The following is a 21,131-nucleotide window of genomic DNA, read 5'->3' on the forward strand; positions in this document are numbered from 1 at the left end:
AGAAGATGAGGTATACATATACAATGGAATACTATGCAGCCATAAAAAGAAATGAAATCTTGCCATTTGTGACAATGTGGATGGAATTAGAGGGTATTATGTTTATCGAAATAAGTCAATCAGAGAAAGACAGCTATCATATGATCTTCCTGATACGAGAAAGTCGAGAAGCAACATGGTGGGGGGGTTGGAGTTAGAAAGGAATAAATGAAACAGGATGGGATCAGGAGGGAGACAAACCATAAGAGACTCTTAATCTCACAAAACAAACTGAGGGTTGCCAGGGGAAAGGGGGTTGAGAGAGGGTGGTGGGGTTATGGACATTGGGGAGGGTATGTGCTATGGTGAGTGCTGTGAAGTGTGTAAACTTGGTGTCTCACAGACCTGTACCCCTGGGGCTAATAATACATTATATGTTAATAAATAATTTTTTTTAAAGAATCAATTACACAATTTTATTTAGCTTTGTAGATTCAACAACTTAAATATAGAAAATTTATTTATTGGTTAGTTTAGAAAAATACTAATTAGGGGAACATTTGTTGGAAATTATTTTAACATATTACATTAGTATATTAATAAACTATTTACCACATTTAGGCCTCTGGACTCTTCCTAGGTAGTAATAATATTATGCAACTTAGTTATAAATATATTACTACAAACTAATTCTTTTGCCTTATTTTTTGGGGGGAAATAAAAACTTTTATATCATGAGCTCAAACATATAATTTATTTATTTAGACTCATTTAACTTTCCTCAGGGAATACCCATGCACATTGTTTCTTTACTAACATTAGTAGTTTTTATCAATTCTCATACAATTTTGTTAACTAATAAATCTGGATAGTTATATTTCATTTGTAAATGAGTACTAAGCTTTACTATTTCACCAATTATTTATTCTTTCAAATTTCTGTAGTGTAAATTAACTATACATGTTCTTTGACCTTTGTTAATAATAAAATGAGTATTCACCTATCCTGCTGAGATTCATTAAAAAAAATATATATGACAAGAATGCCCCGGGAGGGCATTATGCTAAATGAAATAAGGCAGACAGAGAAAGACAAATATGGTATGAATTCACTTATATATGGAATCAAGAAAAAAAAAAAGAAAAAGCAAACAACAACTAAAAAACAGGTTCATCCATACAGAGAACAGATTGGTGGTTGCCAGAGATGGGAATGGCGGGGTGGATAAAATGGATGAAGGAAGTCAAAAGGTACAAACTTCCAGCTATAAAATAAATATTTCATGCGAATGTAATGTACAAATGGCAACTTAAGTTAATATTTAAGTTAATAATGCTCTATCCCGGGGTGCTTGGATGGTTCAGTCAGGAAGCATCTGCCGTCAGTTCAGGTAATGATCTCAGGGTTCTGCGATCAACCCTCACAGTGGGCTCTCTGCTCACCAGTGTGTCTGCTTTTTCCTCATGTTCTCTCTCTCTTTTTGTTCATGTTCTCTCTCTCATTTGCTCACTCTCTCTCAAATAAATAAAAATTTAAAGATCTTTAAAAAAGGGGGGACAAGATGGCGGGGAAGTAGGAGGAGGCGCCTTTTCAACCTGTACCCTAAAGTGAGCTGATTATCTACCAAAGAACTCTGATCACCCATGAAATCAGCCTGAGATCAGAATTATACGCATCTGGATCTCTACAGGGGCAGAAGACTGCCAGTGGGCAGGTAAAGCTGAGTGGGAAAGGCGGACTGATATAGGAAGATAAACAAAAGGGGGAGGGAGCCACCAGAGGTGACAGGTTGGAAAGTAATACCCCTAATACGAGCGAGAGTGCCCTGCGTCTGGGGACCAGCATTAACTTGGAGACTGGTTGAAAGCACTCCAAAAGAGCAAAAAATCATGGGGGGGAAATTGTGGGAATTGGGGCGGCTAGGGACAGGGGCTTAAGTCCCCGGTCCCAGGACAGCCTCCCCTGGCGCTGAGCCAGAGAGAGTGTGGCAGAGAAACCAGGTCTTGGTCCCTGAGCCGCCAGCGCGCCCAAGATTGAGTGGGTTCTGGCCCCTGTGAGGGGATGGGAGCCATGCCAGATGGCAGAACGCGTGAGCCCTGCTACAGAGCCTGAGATGCGCACTCCCCTCATCCTCCCCTGAGAAAGGTACAAAGGCCCAGCTGGCGCTCTTTGACACGTGCCATTGTTTCAGAGCCCAAGACCCATGCCCCAAACTCTCCCCTGAGAGAGGTGCGCGAAGGCCCAGCCTGGTGATATCGGACCTGCTCCCCATTCTCAGAGCCTGAGATGCGCGCGTGACCCACAGCCTCCCCTGAAAGAGGTGCGCACAAGCCTGGTGCTCTTAGACCCAAAAAGACCAGGCACTCCCAGCCCCGGCCAGCGGGAAAATCTCAGTGTGTGATTGCTGCTTGGAAAATTTCTGGTGGTCTGGAGCTGCCCAAACAGCTGCCGCTGCTTTGGTTTTGGGTATAAGCAGAAGATCCTGCGTCCCCAGGGACCTTGACTCAGAACCTGCTCTGCCAGTGGCCAAGGGGGGATTTATATGGGCTCTGCAACACCCACAGAAGAACAGACTGAGGCTTCTCTCTGAGAGGGAGGTCAGGGTGCAGTTTGCTTTCCTCTAACCTACAATAACCATCAAAAGCGGTCAAGGCGAGAGGGAAAAAAAAAAAAAAGGTGAAGAAACATAAACCTCCAGAGAACAAAAACTGAAAAAACCGGTTTCCTCAGAGCCCACCCCCTTGAGGGGGACTGGAGGACTTAGGTAACATCATTGACTGAAAACCCACGTGGCAGGCCCCTCCCCCAGAAAACCAACCAGGAAAGAAAGAAAAAAAAAAAAAAGACTACAAGAGAACCACCACCACTACTTCATAGGACAACTTTTATTTTTAATTTTTCCCAATATTCTGGCTCATTTTTTTATATAGATAATTTTTTAACCTATTTACCATCACAGCGAGCTGTCCAGTACATCGAATTCCATAATAACCTTCTAACCTGAATTTTTTGATATATACACCTGTGTTTTTCTTTTGCATTTCTATTTTTTGAAATTTTTTTAAATTTTAGTTTAGTTTAGTTTATTCCTTTTTTATTTTTATTTTCTAATATTCATATAGAGTTAAACTTCAAAGTAATCCCCTTTCCCCAATCAATAATACCCCTATAGGTAAACCAATTTTTAATCCCCCTTTAGCCTAGGAAAGTTGAGTCCTTTAACAAAGATATCAAGATACATCCAGGAAGAATCAAAACAACCTTCCTCGCCCACACTGAGAATTTATAACTACTCTCCCATCTTATTCTTCCACCAGTGTTTCTGTGTTTTTGTGTTTGTCCTGATAGTATATAAATCTTACACTTGGGGTTCTTTTCGACAAGGTTCTTCCTTTATTTGCATATATATATATATATATATATATATATATATATATATATTCCCTTGTTATATACTTTTATCAGTCTTTTTGTTTGTCTGTTTTTGTTTGTATACCTCATAAATCTTACCTTGGGGCCTATTTGGGCTGAGCCTTCTCTTTTATCTTCCCTTTCTTTCCTGTCTCTTTCTCTCTCTCTCTTTTTTTTCTTTTTCTTTTCTTTTTTCTCTCATTTGGGTGGAGAATCCTGATTGCTCAGAAGTGTTCTAGGGTGCACCCAGACTGCACCACGGTCGATACAACCAGCTACATCTGTTCAGTCATCTCTCACCAAAATGACTGGGAGGAGGAATGCCCAACAAGAAAAATACAGAGGATGGACCTTCTGCAACAGAGCTAATGGCTATCAACATAGACAATATGTCGGAAAGAGAATTCAGGCTAACAATTATCCAGGCAATAGCTAGGTTAGAGAAAGCCATGGATGACCAAACGGAATTGATTAGGGCTGAGCTGAAAGCGACCAGACAGGATGTCCACAATGTTAGGGCAGAGCTAAAAGCTACCAGGGCTGAGGTTCACAATGCTCTCAATGAGTTCCAATCTAATCTAAATTCTCTCAAAGCTATGGTAACTGAGACAGAAGATAGAATTAGTGATCTGGAAGACAAACAGATAGAGAAAAGGGATCAAGATGAAGCCTGGAACAAACAGCTTAGAAACCATGAAAACAGAATCAGGGAAATAATGACACCATGAAATGTTCCAATGTCAGAATTATTGGAATCCCTAAAGGGGAGGAGAAAGAAAGAAGTCTAGAAGATATAGTGGAACAAGTTCTTCATGAAAATTTTCCCAATCTCGTGAATGGAACCAGCGTTCATGTACCTGAGGCCGAACGGTCTCCACCCAAGATTATAGATTCCAGAAAAACATAAAGGCACCTGATAGTCAAACTGAGGAATCATAATTGTAGGTATAATCTCTTGAAAGCCACTAGGACAAAGAGGCTCCTTACTTACAGAGGAAAGCCCACCAGAATATCGTCAGACCTGTCCACAGAGATCTGGCAAGCCAGAAAGGGCTGGCAAGATATATTCAGGGCACTAAATGAGAAGAACATGCAGCCAAGAATTCTTTATCCAGCAAGACTGACATTCAAAATGGATGAGAGATAAAGAGTTTCCAACACCAGCAAGGCTTAAAAGACTATGCAACCACCAAGCAAACACTGCAGGAAATATTAAGGGGGGTTCAATAAAAGAGGAAAAATCCTAAGAATAGCATTGAACAGAAATACAGAGACAATCTACAGAAAGAAAGATTTCAAAGGTAACACGATGTCAATAAAAACGTATCTATCAATAATCACTCTCAATATGAATGGCCTAAATGCGCCCATAAAATGACACAGGGTTGCAGATTGGATAAAACGACAGGACCCATCCATATGTTGTCTAAAAGAGACCCATTTTGAACCTAAAGATACACCCAGACTGAAAGTGAAGGGATGGAGAAGCATCTTTCATGCCAATGGGCCTCAAAAGAAGGCTGGGGTAGCGATTCTCATATCAGATAAATTATATTTTAAACTAAAGACTGTAGTCAGAGATACAGAAGGACACTACATCATTCTTAAAGGGACTATCCACCAAGATGATCTAACAATTGTAAATATCTATGCCCCCAATATGGGAGCAGCCAATTACATAAGAAAATTGTTAATCAAGTTAAAGAGTCATATTGATAGGAATACATTAGTAGTACGAAATCTTAACACACCTCTCTCAGAAATAGATCATCGAAGCAGAAAATCAGTAAAGAAACAAGAGCATTGAATGACACATTGGGCCAGATGGACCTCATAGATATATACAGAACATTCCACCCTAAAACAACAGAATACTCATTCTTCTCAAGTGCACATGGAAGCTTCTCAAGAATAGACCACATACTGGGTCACAAATCAGGACTCAACTGATACCAAAAGACTGAGATTATTCCGTGCATATTCTCAGATCACAATGCTTTGAAACTGGAGCTCAATCACAAGGAAAAGCTCAGAAGGAACTCAAACACCTGGAAGCTAAAGACCACCTTGCTTAAGAATGCTTGGATCAACCAGGAGATCAAAGAAGAACTGAAACAATTCATGGAAACCAATGAGAATTAAGACACTTTGGTCCAAAACCTATGGGATACAGCAAAGGCAGTCCTAAGGGGGAAATACATAGCCATCCAAGCCTCCCTCAAAAAAATTGAAAAATCCAGAACACAGCAGCTGTCTCTACACCTTAAAGAACTGGAGAATCAACAACAAATCACACCAACTCCACACATAAGAAGGGAAATAATCAAGGTTAGAGCTGAGATCAATGAGGTGGAAACCAGAGATACAGTAGAACATATCAATGAAACTGGAAGCTGGTTTTTAGAAAGAATAAGATCGATAAACCATTGGCCACACTAATCCAAAAGAAAAGAGAGAAAGCCCAAATTTATAAAATTATGAATGAAAAGGGAGAGATCACAACTAACACCAAGGAAATAGAAACAATCATCAGAAGTTATTATCAACAGTTATATGCCAATAAGCTAAGCAACCTAGATGAAATGGATGCATTCCTGGAAAACTATAAACTCCCAAATTTGAACCAGGAAGAAATCGACAACCTAAAAAGACCAATATCTAGTAATGAGATTGAAGCAGTGATCAAAAATCTCCCAAAAAACAAGAGCCCAGGACCAGACGGATTCCCTAGGGAATTCTACCAAACTTTCAAAGAAGAAATAACACCTATTCTCCTGAAGCTATTTCAAAAAATTGAAGCAGATGGAAAACTTCCAGACTCTTTCTTGAAGCCAGCATTACCCTGAACCCCAATCCAGGCAAAGACCCTACCATAAAGGAGAATTTCAGACCAATATCACTGATGAATATGGATGCTAAGGTTCTCAACAAGATCCTAGCAAACAGGATCCAACAGCACATTAAAAAGATTATCCACCATGACCAGGTGGGATTCATTCCTGGGCTACAAGGATGGTTCATCATTCGCAAATCAATCAATGTGATAGAACAAATTAATAAGAAAAGAGAGAAGAACCACATGGTCCTCTCAATTGATGCAGAAAAAGCATTTGACAAAATCCAGCATCCGTTCCTGATTAAAACGCTTCAAAGTACAGGGATAGAGGGAACATTCCTGAACTTCATCAAATCTACCTATGAAAAACCCACAGCAAATATCATCCTCCATGGGAAAAAGCTTGCAGCCTTCCCGTTGAGATCAGGAACACGACAAGGATGCCCACTCTCACCACTCTTGTTCAACATAGTCTTAGAAGTCCTAGCAACAGCAGTCAGACAACAAAGAGAAATAAAAGGTATCCAAATTGGCAATGAAGAAGTCAAACACTCACTCTTCGCAGATGACATCATTCTTTATATGGAAAATCCCAAAGACTCCACCCCCAAACTACTAGAACTCATACAGCAATTCAGTAACGTGGCAGGATACAAAGTCAATGTACAGAAATCAGTGGCTTTCTTATACACTAACAATGAAAACACTGAAAGGGAAATTAGAGAATAGATTCCATTTACGATAGCACCAAGAACCAAAGGATACCTGGGAATAAACCTAACCAAAGAGGTAAAGGATCTGTACTCAAGGAACTACAGAACACTCATGAAAGAAATTGAAGACACAAAAAGATGGAAGACCATTCCATGCTCTTGGATCGGAAGAATAAACATTGTTAAAATGTCTATACTGCCTAGAGCAATCTATACTTTTAATGCCATTCCAATCAAAATTCCACCGCTATTCTTCAAAGAGCTGGAGCAAATAATCCAAAAATTTGTATGGAACCAGAAGAGACCCCGAATCGCGAAGGAAATGTTGAAAAACAAAAATAAAACTGGCGGCATCACATTACCTGATTTCAAGCTTTACTACAAAGCTGTGATCCCCAAGACAGCATGGTACTGGCATAAAAACAGACACATAGACCAGTGGAACAGAGTAGAGAGCCCAGATATGGACCCTCAACTCTATGGTCAGTTAATCTTCGACAAAACAGGAAAAAATATACAGTGGAAAAAAGACAGTCTCTTCAATAAATGGTGCTGGGAAAACTGGGCAGCTATATGTAGAAGAATGAAACTCGACCATTCTCTTACACCATACACAAAGATAAACTCAAAATGGATAAAAGACTTGAATGTGAGACAGGAATCCATCAGAATCCTAGAGGAGAACATAGGCAGTAATCTCTTCGATATCAGCCACAGCAACTTCTTTCAAGATATGTCTCCAAAGGCAAAGGAAACAAAAGCCAAAATAAACTTTTGGGACTTCAGCAAAATGCTTTGTGTTTTTAATTAGATGGGTGAGAAATGGAGAAATATCAGAGTCTAGAGAAACTGTATTTTTAAAACTATAGGAATGTTAATTGCAGCATTATTTACAATAGCCAAGATATGGAAGCAACCTAGGTGCCCACAGATGGATGAGTGGATAAATAAATGTAGTGTAGTGTAGGCAGGAAAGGAAGGTGGTGGCAGATTAGGAGGACCATAGACTCCTCTTGTCCCATAAACACAACTAGATAACTATCAAATTATCTTGCCTAATCCTGAGAAATCAACCTGAAGACTGATAGAACAAAATCCACAATTAAAGGTAGAGAAAAGTCCACATCAAAGAAGATAGGAAGCGCTGAGATATGGTTTAGGGGAGAAACAGATCCTGGATGCTGTGGAAGGGAAAGACCTGTGGACTGGAGAAGGGTGGGAGAGGAGTACATAGGGGAGAACATAAGGAGAAATTTTCTCCCAAATCCCTTGGTTTTGAAAACAAGAAGGACTGAATTTCACAAGTTCTTGCAATCAGTGAGGCTTAAAGTCTGGAGTTTTAAAGGAGTTTTGAAAGTAAACTTGGTTGGGATAGAGCCAGAGGGTACTACTCTGCTGTTCCTGGAGAGAAGGCAGACAAGCCACCTGGGCATAGACAACTTGGACACAGTGATCTGAAAAGTACCTAGAGGGTAAAAAGAGAGGTTATTTACTATTCCAGGAGCACTTTTTTGAGAGGCAGCATTCACCAAGAGGCTTTTGCAAGGACAGAGGAGCTGGCTGGTGCCATTTGCCTCTCCTACCCCTCAGCATAAACACAGAGCCACTTGTGGGAAGAAGCATCAGTGCATGCTGCCTAATTTGTTTACATCAAGTTCCACACATCTGAGCCCTGGTTGGACTGCTGTTCTGAGTTACTCAAGTTTGCCTCAAATTCAGTGTGGCAGGCCCCTCTTCCAGACTACCAGCACAAACCCCTGCTTACACCATGTCTTCCTACCACAGAGTTCAACAGGTTCTCATGGAGTTGATGTCAGGTTTCATTTCATAAGCACACCAGAGTATACCTGGTTTAAACTTGCCACATTGAGCCCAGGGAACCAATGCTATCCACAGCTGGCTATAAGTGCCTCTGTGATGGCTGTCCTGGAGGATAGAGCAGCCAAAATACAATAGCAGAGCTGAAGCACAAGGCCCTGGACACAACATGACCTCTTCTTCATAAGGCTAATACTTGCAGTAGCAGAACTTTTACATGGCTTTTCTAACACAGGGAAGAAGTCAGGGACTTAGACAAAATGCCAGGGCAGAAGAATTTATTTTAAGTAAAAGAACAGGATAAGTCCATGGCCAGAGACCTAAGGAAAATATATATATAAGTAACACGCATGATGGAGAATTTAAAGCAACAATCATAAGGATACTGACTGGGCTTGAGAAAAGAATAGAAGACCTCAGAGACCATACGACGGAGATAAAAGAGTTAAAAAAATAATCAATCAGAGATCAATAATGCAATAAATAGGACTGGAAACAGGCATGATGCAATTCACAGAATGATGGAAGAAATGGGGGAAAGTATTAGTGGCCTCGAAGACAAAATAATGGGAAATAATGAAGCTGAATGAAGGAGAGAAAGAAGGATTATGCAAAGTGAGATAAGATTTGAACCAGTGGCTCCATCAAATGTAGTAACATTTCTTTTTAGGAGTCCCAGAAGAAGAGAGAAAAGGGTGCAGAAAGTTTATTTCAAAAAGTAATACCAGAAAATTTCCCTAATCTGGGGAAGAAAACAGAAATCCATATCCAGGAGGCACAGAGAACTCCTATCAAAATTAACAAAGCAGGCCAATTCCAGGACATACTGTTGGGGCTGATTCCATATTAAAACCTGTTAAACCCCTAGGGCCTGCCTGGGCCTGCTTAGCCAGAGTGACTCCATGTTGTCTAGGTAGCCATTCTGTTGCCTAAGTAGCCATTTTGTTGTTGCCATGTTGCCTGGGTAGCCATTTTGTTGTTTAATAAATGCCTCAGCAGTTACTGATATTGGTCCCGGGTAGGCATTGCTAAAACACACACCTAAAATAAGGCCAGGGGGGTAAAAGACATCCAATCAGCCAAAGCCACATATGTAGAGGTCTACAGTTGTGCCCTATAAAAACTAGCCTATAAGACCAAGGGGAGGTCGCTCTCTTCAGAGGTGGCCCTGGCTGGTCTTCTAATGCTTGGCATAGAATAAAGCTTTACATGACTTGCACTTTGTCTCAGTCTTGTTCCCCTGGCCGGTCAGTCTAACTTCTAATGTTTGGCATAGAATAAGGCTTTGTATAACTTTCACTTTGTCTCAGTCTCTTTCCTTTGATAATGGACCCAACAATACTTTAATTAAATTTGCAAAATATAGTGATAAAGAAAAAGTCTTAACAGAAGCAAGACAAAAGAAGTCCTCAACTTACAAGGGAAAACCCACAAGGCTAGCTGGAGAAACTTGGCAAGCCAGCAGAGACTTGGCAAACCAGAAGAGAGTGCTATGTTATATTCAAAGCACTGAATGGGAAGAATCTACAGCCTAGAATACTCTATCCAGTACGGCAATTATTCAGATAGAAAAGACAAAGAGTTTCCCGGAAAAATAAACACCATGGGAGTTCATGACCATTAAAGCAGCCCTGAAAGAAATATTAAAGGGGGTTCTTTGAGTGCAAAGGCAAGATGAAAAATGACAAAGGCAAGAAAAGATCAGGGAAAATCTTCAGATACAACTACAAAATAAGTAATAAAATGGCAACAAATGCATAACTATCAATAATTACTTAGAATGTAAGTGGACTAAACACTCTAATTAAAATACCTAGGGTGAAATAATAGATAAAACAAAAAAGGCATCTATGTGTTGCCTACAAGAGACTCATTTTTAACCTAATGACACTTGCAGACTGAATGTGAGGAGGTAGATAAACATTTATCACTCAAATATACATCAAAAGAAAGCTGGATTAGCAATACTTCTATCTGACAAATTAGATTTTAAAACAAAGACTGCAAAAAAATAAGAATGAAAAGGGGCATTATATAATAACAAACATAAAGGAACACATTGATAATAACAGAATAATAGTAGGTGACTTTAAAACCACCCTTACGTCAATAGATAGATCACCTAAGCAGAAAAGCAACCAGGAAATAATGGCGTTGAATGACACAGTGAAACCGATGGATATAACAGATATATTCAAAACATTCCATCCTGAAACAGCAGAATACACATACTTTTCAAATGCATATGGAACATTCTCCAGAACAGGTCACATCCTAGGTCACAAAACAGGCCTCAACAAATACAAAAGTGTTGAAATCATACCACACTTATATTCTAACCACAATGCCTTGAACATAGAATTCAACTTCAAGAAAAATATCCTGAAAGATCAAAAGCACATGGAGGCTAAATGACATGCTACTAAACAATGAGTAGGTCAACCAGAAAATCAAAGAAGAAATAAAAAAAAGTACAAGGAGTCAAATGAAAATGAGAACACAACAATCCAAATCTTTGGGATGCAGCAAAATGGTCCTAAGAGGGAATTAATACATAGAAATACAGACTTAACTCAAGAAGCCATAAAAATCTCAAATACACAACCCAACCTTATACCTGAAGGAGCTGGAAAAGAAAAATAAACAAAGCCTAAAGCCAGCAGAAGAGAGGAAAAAATGAGGATTAGAGCAGAAATAAGTGACACAGAAACAACAACAACAAAAACACCATAGAACAGATCAAAGAAGCCAGGAGTTGGTTCTTTGAAAAACAAATCAACAAAATTGTTAAATCCCTAGCCATACTTATCAAAAAGAAAAAAAGAAAGGACCCAAATAAAATCACAAATGAGAGAGGAAAAATAACTAATACCACAGAAACATCAAAAATTATAAGAGATTATGAAAAACACTATATGCCAGGAATGTGGATAACCTAGAAGAAATGGATATATTCCTAGAGACATTTAAACTATCAAAACTGAAACAGGAAGAAATAGAAAACTTGAATAAACCAGCAAAAAAATGGAATCATTAATCAAAATACACTCAATAGGGGCACCTGGGTGGCTCAGTGGGTTAAAGCCTCTGCCTTCAGCTCAGGTCATGATCCCAGGGTCCTGGGATCGAGCCCCACATCAGGCACTCTGCTCAGCGGGGAGCCTGCTTCCCCCTCTCTCTCTGCCTGCTTCTCTGCCTACTTGTGATCTCTGTCTATCAAATAAATAAATAAAATCTTTAAAAAATACAATCAATAAACAAAAGTCCAGAACGAAAAGGTTTTACAGGCAAATTCTACCACTTAAAGAAGCATTAATACCTATTTTTCTCAAACTGTTCCAAAAAATAGAAAAGGAAGCTTCCATATTTATTCAATGAGGCCAGCATTACCTTGAAACCAAAACCAGATAAAGACTTCACTAAAAAAGAGAACTATAGGCCAATATCCCTGATGAATATAGATGTAAAAATTCTCAAAAAAATATTAGCAAACAGAATCAACAATATATTAAAAAATCATATACCATGTTCAAGTGGGATTTATTCCTGGGTTGCAAGAGTGGTTCAATATTTGCAGATGAGTTGACCTGATAACCACATTAGTGAAAGAGCATAAGAACCTTATGATCCTTTCAATAAATGCAGAATAAGCATTTAACAAAGTACAACATTCATTCATGATAAAAACCCCCACACAAAGTAGGTTTAGAGAGAACATACCTCATCATAATAAAGGCCATCCTATGAAAAACTCACAGTGAAAATCGCTCTCAATGGGAAAAAACTGAGAGCTTTTCCTTTAAGGTCAGGAACAAGACAGGGATGTCTGCTCTCACCACTGTTATTTAACACAGTATGAAATAAAAGTCATCCAAATTGGCAAGGAAACTGTTAATATTTGCAGATGACACAATACTCCTTATAGAAAACCTGAAAGACTCCACCAAAAAACTGCTAGAACTGATAAACAAATTCATTAAAGTTCCAGGATATAAAATCAACATACAAAAATCTATTACACTTCTCTCCCCTCCTCTATCTGCCTGCCTCTCTGCCTACTTGTGATTTCTGTCAAATAAATAAACAAAATCTTAAAAAAAATCTATTACACTTCTCTATCCCAATATTGAAGTAGCAGAAAGAAAAATAAAGGAAAATCAATCCCATTTACAACAGCACCCAAAATCACAAGTTGCCTAGGAATAAACCTAACCAAAGAATTGAAAGACCTGTACTCTGAAAACTATAAAACATTGATGAAAGAAATTGAAGATGCTGAAAAGAAAAGGGAAAGACTTTCCATGCTCATGGATTGGAAAAACAAATACTGTTAAAATGTCTATACTACCCAAAACATTCTACACCATTATTGGAATTGTTATCAAAATACCAACAGCAGGGCGCCTGGGTGGCTCAGTAGGTTAAGTCTCTGCCTTTGGCTCAGGACATGATCCCATGGTCCTGGGATCAGCCCGGCATCGGGCTCTCTGCTCAGCAGGGAGCCTGCTTCCCCCTATTTCTGTCTGCCTCTCTGCCTACTTGTGATCTCTGTCTGTCAAATAAATAAATAAAATCTTAAAAAAATACCGACAGCATTTTTAAGAGAGCTAAAATAAATAATTGTAAAATTTATATAGAGTCACAAAAGACTGTGAATAGCCAAAGCAACCTTAAAAAAGAAAAACAAAGCTGGAAGTAATGCAATTCCAGATTTCAAGTTATATTACAAAGCTGTAGTGATCAAAACAGTATGGTACTGACACAAAAATAGACATATAGATCAATGGAACAGAACAGAAAACCCAGAAAAAAACCCAAAACTATATAGTCAATTAATCTTCAGCTGGAAAGAATAACAAATGAGAAAAAGTTTCTTCAACAAATGATGTTGGGAAAACTGGACAACAGCATACAAAAAAAAAAAAAAAAAAAGGAAACTGGACCACCTTCTTACAACAAACTATAAATAAGTGAAAAATGACACAATGAACCCATAAAGATTCTAGAGAAGATATTGTCCATAATAACGTCCTTCTAGATATGTCTCTTGATGCAAGGGAAACAAAAGCAAAAATAAACTACTGGAACTATATAAAAATAAAAGCATCTGCATGGTGAAGGAAACAGCCAACAAAACTAAAAGGCAACCTACAGAATGGGAGAAGATTTTTGTTAATGACCTATCTAAAAAGGGCTAGCATCCAAAATATGTAAAGAACTTAGAAAGCTCAAACCCCCAAAATAAATAATCTAATTTAAAAATGAATAGAATACAAGAACAGACATTATTCCAAAGCAGACATGCGGATGACCAACAGACACATGAAAAGATACTCAACATCACTCATCATCAGGGAAATACAAATCAAAACTATGATGAGATATCATTTCACACCATTAGAATGGCTAAAACTCAACAATACATGCAACATGTATTGTTGTATTGCACTATTGGTGGGAATGCAAATTGGTGAAGCCACTCTGGAAAACAGTATGGCTGTTTTAAAAATTTAAAAATAGAACTACCCTATGAGCCAGGAATTGTACTAGTAGATATTTACCCAAAGAATACAAAAATATTAATTAGAAAGGATACATGAACACTGATGTTTATAGCAACATTATCAACAATAGCCAAACTATGGAAACAGCCATGTGTCCACTGACTGATGAATGGATAAAAAAGATGTGACTATATATAAAAAATGGAGTATTAGCCAATGAAAAGAATGAAATCTTGCCATTTGCAAGAACGTGGATGGAGCTAGAGAGTGTTATGCTAAGTGAAATAAGTCAGAGAAAGACAAATACAATATGATTTCACTCATATGTGACATTTAAGAAGCTAATGAGCAGGGACGCCTGGGTGGCTCAGTAGGTTAAAGCCTCTGCCTTGGGCTCGGGTCGTGATCCCAGGGTCCTGGGATCGAGCCCCACATTGGGCTCTCTGCTCAGCAGGGAGCCTGCTTCCCCCTCTTGCTCTGCCTACTTATGATCTCTGTCTGTCAAATAAATAAATAAAATCTTAAAAAAAAAAAAAGAAGTGAATGAGCAAAGGAAAAAGAGAGCGGGGGCAAATAAAAAAAAAAAACAGATTCTTAAATATAAAGAACAAATTGTTGGTTACCAGAGGACAGGTGGGTGGGAAGATGAGTGAAATAAGTGATGGAGATTAAGGAGTGCCCTTGCTGTGATGAGCACTGGCTATTGTATGGGAGTGTTGAATCAGTGTATTGTACACCTGAAACTAATGTCACACTATATGTCAACTAACTGGAATTTAAATAAAAACTCATCCTGGGAGGTTCTAGAAGACCTGTCTTTCACCAGTACTTTTTTTTTTTTTTAAGAATTTTTAAGAATATATTGAGTGACAGACGGCAATTACATCAAGTGATCTGAACAAACATGCATAGGTAACAAAACACTTCTCAAAGTAGAATATGCCGTCACTAACCCATTTGGTTCCCTGTTTCATTAAGACTACTTGATTTTCTAGAGGAGAAAGAGGTGGCTTTCTCTGCTTGTTAGTGGTCCAAGTTCTACTAAAGCTTGTGGGAGAACTACCTCCCATCAGGTAAATGCTTCTGTCTAGAAGAGGATTCCAGTTCTGTCAGCAGAGGGAACTTGGCATTAAAAATCTAGGCCAAGGGGTGCCTGGGTGGCTCAGTGGGTTAAAGCCTCCGCCTTCGGCTCAGGTCATGATCCCGGGGTACTGGGATCAAGCCCTACATCGGGCTCTCTGCTCCGCAGAGACCCTGCTTCCTCCTCTCTCTCTGCCTGCCTCTCTGCCTACTTGTGATCTCTGTCTGTCAAATGAATAAACAAAATCTTAAAAAAATAATCTAGGCCAAGAATCTATACGATGAGTCACTGGAAAACTGAATTGTACAGAGATAGGTAAAAACCATTTGAAAGGGGATGCCTGGGTGGCTAGGTTGGTTAAGCCGCTGTCTTTGGCTCGGGTCATGATCCCAGCATCCTGGGATTGAGTCCTGCATGGGGCTCCTTGCTCAACAGGGAGCCTGCTTCTCCCTCTGCCTGCTACTCTGTCTGCCTGTGCTCATGCGCGTGCTCTCTCTCTCTGACAAATAAATAAATAAAATCTTTAAAAGCAAACAAAAAAAAAACAACAAAAAAAAACATTTGAAAGAATCTGTGAGCTTTAAGGTTAGTAACATCTTTTCAGGGATGTAGCATGTGAAGAGAACCACCAACACTACGTAGATAGTGAACAAAGCAGAAAAGTCTTTTGACTAAAGTGGGGAAGACAGTAGAAAAAAATATTTACACTAAAGAAAGGGTTCAGAATAAAATACTATTTACAGGATGTTAAAAAAATTAATCTTCAGCCATTACGAGGCCTCTCTGAGCTCCTAAAACCTTTGCTTTCTTCTCCTTCGTCTTTGCTCATGTTGTTTCCATTGTTCCTCCCTAGTTTGGAGAGGAGGTTGTTTGCAAGTTTTTTTTTTTTTTTTTTTTTGTGGAAACTAACTCTGTTTACATGTTCCTTCAGAGAATTATTTTCTTTAGATTGACCCCGTGGTTTCAGTTTGCCTTTGTGGGGCTCATAGTTGAGGGGACGAGACAGACTTGCTTTGAGATCAAACACTGGCTTCTTGCTGGAGACTGGAGTCTGTGCTGCCTGAGTTGTCAGCTTGAATGGTGTAACAACAGAAGCAGAATTCCCGGTTGTGGTCTTTATCTTGTATAGCCTGAGCACAGTCTGGCCTTTTGGGGGTACTCCCAGATATGGTCACATGTGGAGACTTTCTGGCTTGAGTCTTGGTCATTGATTATGCTCATTATCTTTGGTAGCAGCTGAAAACCTGACGTTAGTTTTAGTTCCCCAGAGCTCAGAACGCTTGGCAGAGCCCTTCCCACACAAGGTGCTCCTGCCCGCAGCGCCCAGTGGTGGGCCCTGTGAGCGGTGCTGGTTGGTGGGAATACAAGCCAAGGGGAGTCTTACCCGGAGAGGAACTGGAATCACCACTGTGCCCTTGGTGACCAGCTGCTTCTTCAGTTCATGAAATGCATTGTGTTCTTCAATGTTTTTCTTTCTTCTGTCAATATATTGATCGATGGATTCCATTTCCTTAAAACGAGCCTCATGAAGCTTCTTAAAGTTTGGAGTTGTGCTTATAGTTCTTTTGCTTTTTCCAGGTTTGGAAAGCCCATCTGTGTAGAGAGACTTCTTTCCTTCTGAAGGTACCTTCAAATCTTCATTACCATTTCTTCTTCTTTGTCCTGAGGAAATGGCATTCTCCTCTCCTTGGCTCCCATCTGGTAGTGAAGGCACTTCTGCAACTGTTCTGAGATCTTGGTGTTCCTGCTTCTCTTGATTCTGGAATTCAGTGTGATCACTTACTTTTATCTCTGAATGATACTGGGTGTCAGGGTTCCTGAGGACTGTCTTGCACCTTCTCCTGGTTTTGGTGCCATGACCAGATGGCTCCCTCTCAGCTTGTTCCTGGCCACAGCCCTGCAGTTCAGCCTCATCACAGGATAATGCAGAGGTCTGACTTCCATCACGGAAAGAAAGACATTCATCTGCCACGTTCTGATTCTCATTTATTTTTTCCTCATGTTTAAGGTGGGCTTTGAAGGCTTTTAGCAATTTGTCTACCCTCAGGTTAGCCCAGATGCCCAGATTCTTGGCTAAATTCTTATGTTCTGAAGGTCGCTGTACTTGAAGTGGTAGTCCAGCTCCTCAAGGGAGGGTACGGCCCTGGCGAACTGCATCCAGGCGACCACGGTGAGGACGCGTACTCCACCTTCAGCAGCTTTGTTCAAAACTCTGGCGCTCACCAGTACTTTGAAAAATAAATTTGCAAGGGGAGCTCCAGCTAAAAAAAGAAAATGTGGTGCATGTGTGTGCATGCATGTGCACACACACACACACACAGTGGAATGGTTTTCAGCCATAAAAAGATGGAAATATTGCATGTACAGCAATACGGATGGACTTTAAGGGAATTATGCTCAATGAAATAAGTCAGAGAAAGACAAATTATGTGTGATCTCACTTATATGAGGAACCTGGACAAACAAAAACCCAAATTCTTGGATACAGAGAACATACTGTGGTTGACAGAATTGAGGTGGGTAGAGGGTAAAATGGGTGAAAGTCGTTAAAAAGTACAAATCTCTAACTATAAAAATAAAGAAGTCATGGGTATGTAATATACAGAATGGTGAGTGCAGTTAATAATACTTATGGTGGGGTCCCTGAGTGGCTTAGTCATTTGAGTGCCTCATGACACCAGGGTTGTAAGATTGAGCCCTGCATTAGACTCCATGCTAGGTGTGGAGCCTGATTAAGATTTTCTCTTTCTCTCCCCCTGCCCTCCATACTCTCTCTTTCTTTCCAGAAAAACTTAAAATAATACTCCCTGGTATATTTGAAAGTGCTAAGAAAGTAGGTCTTAAAAATGTTTATCACAAGAAAAAAAATTGTCATTATTTATGCTGATCAATGTTAAGTATACATATTGTGGTGATCATTTCGAAATGTATAAAAATATTCAATCATTATATGGTATGCCTAAAACTAATATCATGTTGTATATCTAAGTTAAAAAATAAACTATAGCCATAATTCCAGACTATCATTTAAACTAAAAGATATAATAGTTGAAGAAAAGAAAAAGACTTACCAATTGGTTCAGCAAATCCTGATTCAGTGAAAAAAAATATTGTCAGTTCTAATTATAATGTTATGTATTATCTTATTAACAAACAATCTTTCTATGGCTAAGTATCTGGTCTGTATCTGAGATTGTAGCCATAATTACATAGTTGTAAATATATTTTCAGAAATTATTTTCTTTTCCTTTGTTTTATATTCTTAGTAATGCCCAAATTGGAATTTGGGGCTAAAACACATGAGTAATTATTTTGGAAACTTGTTACTTATCTTTAAATCTAGAGGTAACTGAATTTAGAAATGAAAAAATGTTTTTGTAGAGCATCTCTGATTTGTTTATGCTCATGAAATGCGTATTAAGAAATATATGGTACTGTATGGTGACTAAAATAATAATAAAATAAAAAATAAAAATTAAAAAAATGTATATCATAGTACCTAAAATTGGAATTCATTTAGTGATTTTTGAGGCTTAAACATTCTCCAAATGTTTAGTTTGACTTTTATGTTGGGTGAATTAACTTTACATGTTCTACCATTTGCCAATAGAAAAGTTGTTGACCTAAAAAATGATGCATTTTTGGTAGGTCAAATTTGCAATAGTATTGATTGTAACATTTCTACATAGTCTGTGTTGTAGGTGTCCCTGTTGTGTTCTAAGGGAAGACCTGGAGTTTGGGGTTTGGGTCTCCTTACTTTGGTAGAAGAGCAAAGCAAATGGTCTTTCTGGAGCCTATCAAGCTCATACATTATTGTCTATTGCAATAGGCTTATACCATTTTTGAACCAGTCAAGAAGTTATACCTCTTAATTTCCCTTCCTATTACACTTTTATTAACTTTCCCCATCTCTTTGTTTATGCTTGTGAATATCACATTGGATTCAGTATCAAAGACTGGTTTGGTAATAATATTTCATTTAATGAGTACAATGTATTAATTTTTGATTCTTAATCTTTCATCAGTTATTTATCTGTATCACAGAGAAAGCATAGAGAAATATTAGCATGAGATTTTGAACCATTGACACTGTAATAGCAATAGAGAGTAAAACTAGCTTACATTCTATGGATTTTAGGATTCCAAAAGGAACTTACTAATGGATGATGCAGGTTCTTTAAAACAGAGGGAAAAATAAAGACATGAATATTGTGTAGTATATGAAAATATATCCAATAAAGAAAATTCTCTAGGTTTTGAGTTAGAACAAAATGCTCACTTATGCAATTTTTAGAGGGTGCCTCCAAAAAGAAAAGTCAAGGGAATTTTAGTACAGTTGAAATTATTTGTGTTTAATGAAAGATCCTTTTAATATCCGATTAATCCTAGATATTTTAATGTTCTGCTTCAAGGACCTCTGTTGAGACAGGTTATTCTTTGTGTATTGTATCTTTCTTATCCAGGGCAATGAAATATTCAAATCTTTTAGGAAGGTGGCATATTACAGTAGTATCTATCACTCTAATTTTCTTTCAAAACTTAACTCTTGTCTTCTTTATAGTTCCCTTCTATATTTTGTTTTGAAAAGGATTTTAATTTATTTTGTGATAGTCATATAACAAATTCCTTTAAGCTTTTCTGCAAATTGTCAGGTGTCTCTAAAAAAGGCCTACTATTATAAGGGGAATGCAGAAAATGAAATAATAACAATGAGATTGCAAAATTGATTATGGCTACAGCCAGGCTTATTTATCAAAAGATCTTTATGCTCATATTTTTCCAGATAGTACTTGCAGAGGTAACTTACTGGGGATTTTCTGAACAGCTCCTGGAGAACAAAAATAAAAAAAGGAAAATGGTTTGACCTACTATCATAGGCTTACCCAAAACTCTTCTTTGTGTTATTTTAACATCTAGCTTCTGAGCCAGCTAGTGAGCTTTTATTTTGGAAGTTCTAGCAGAAACATAGGTCTATGGATTATTCTTACATTTACTTCCTTCTCAATATTTTATCCTTTAACTGACATTTAGTGTACTGTGTATAAAGTTTATACATCTCTTTAGTTCCTTCTTCCTTCCATGCTTTTAATTCAATGACTGATTCCCTCCCTGAATCCACTGCATTTTACTTAACATGTTGGTATTTTTTTTTTTTTTGCCCTAGTATGGACATTTACTTTTTTTTTAAATAGACAAATCAGTTCTTTTGATATAACAATACATTTCTTCATTTATTCTTTCTACAAACCAGTTGTTTTCAATTAAAAGTTAATCACCAGTAACTCTAAATTAACTTTGATCTTCTGAAAATGATGCAAAACTTACCTCTGATTGCTGAATGTTGGCCTAAAATAAAATATAAGCAAGTGAGTGTGGTGTGGTTTACTAACATGCTTGATAAGAACTTTGTTTAGGCTTAAATTATCTTCAAGCACTAAATAATATCAGGTCATTTGGTTGATTAAATTACCATGTGCCAAACACTTATATAAGGGCTTTATGTGATTGAAATTATTTAATCTTCAGCAACACTATGATGAAGATTCTGCCCATAGAAATTACCCAACGTCACACAGCTGATAATTAGTGGAGCCAGGAGCTGTCCCCAACAATCCAGGATCTAGTCTTGCTTTGAAAACTTTTTTTTTTTTTTTTTTTTTTTTTTTTTTTTTTGGTGAATTTGGCACCATCATCTCAGTATTGGTCTGAGTCTTTAGACTTTTTTTCCCCTTGTAATATTATAGTCCCATTTCGCTTATTTTCTTTAATGGTAAACCTGGAACTGGAAT

The 21,131-nt window shown here is 38.2% G+C and overlaps 1 pseudogene; it reads right to left on the reverse strand.

Annotated features, from left to right (window-relative positions):
- Window positions 1-16,098: 16,098 nt before the first annotated feature.
- Window positions 16,099-17,499, reverse strand: LOC111152299 (annotated as a pseudogene).
- Between the last annotated feature and the right edge of the window lie 3,632 nt (window positions 17,500-21,131).

Source organism: Enhydra lutris, unplaced genomic scaffold (genome assembly GCF_002288905.1).
Source record: "Enhydra lutris kenyoni isolate GAN:26980312 unplaced genomic scaffold, ASM228890v2 scaffoldscaffold28, whole genome shotgun sequence".
NCBI classification, from domain to species: Eukaryota; Metazoa; Chordata; class Mammalia; order Carnivora; family Mustelidae; genus Enhydra; species Enhydra lutris.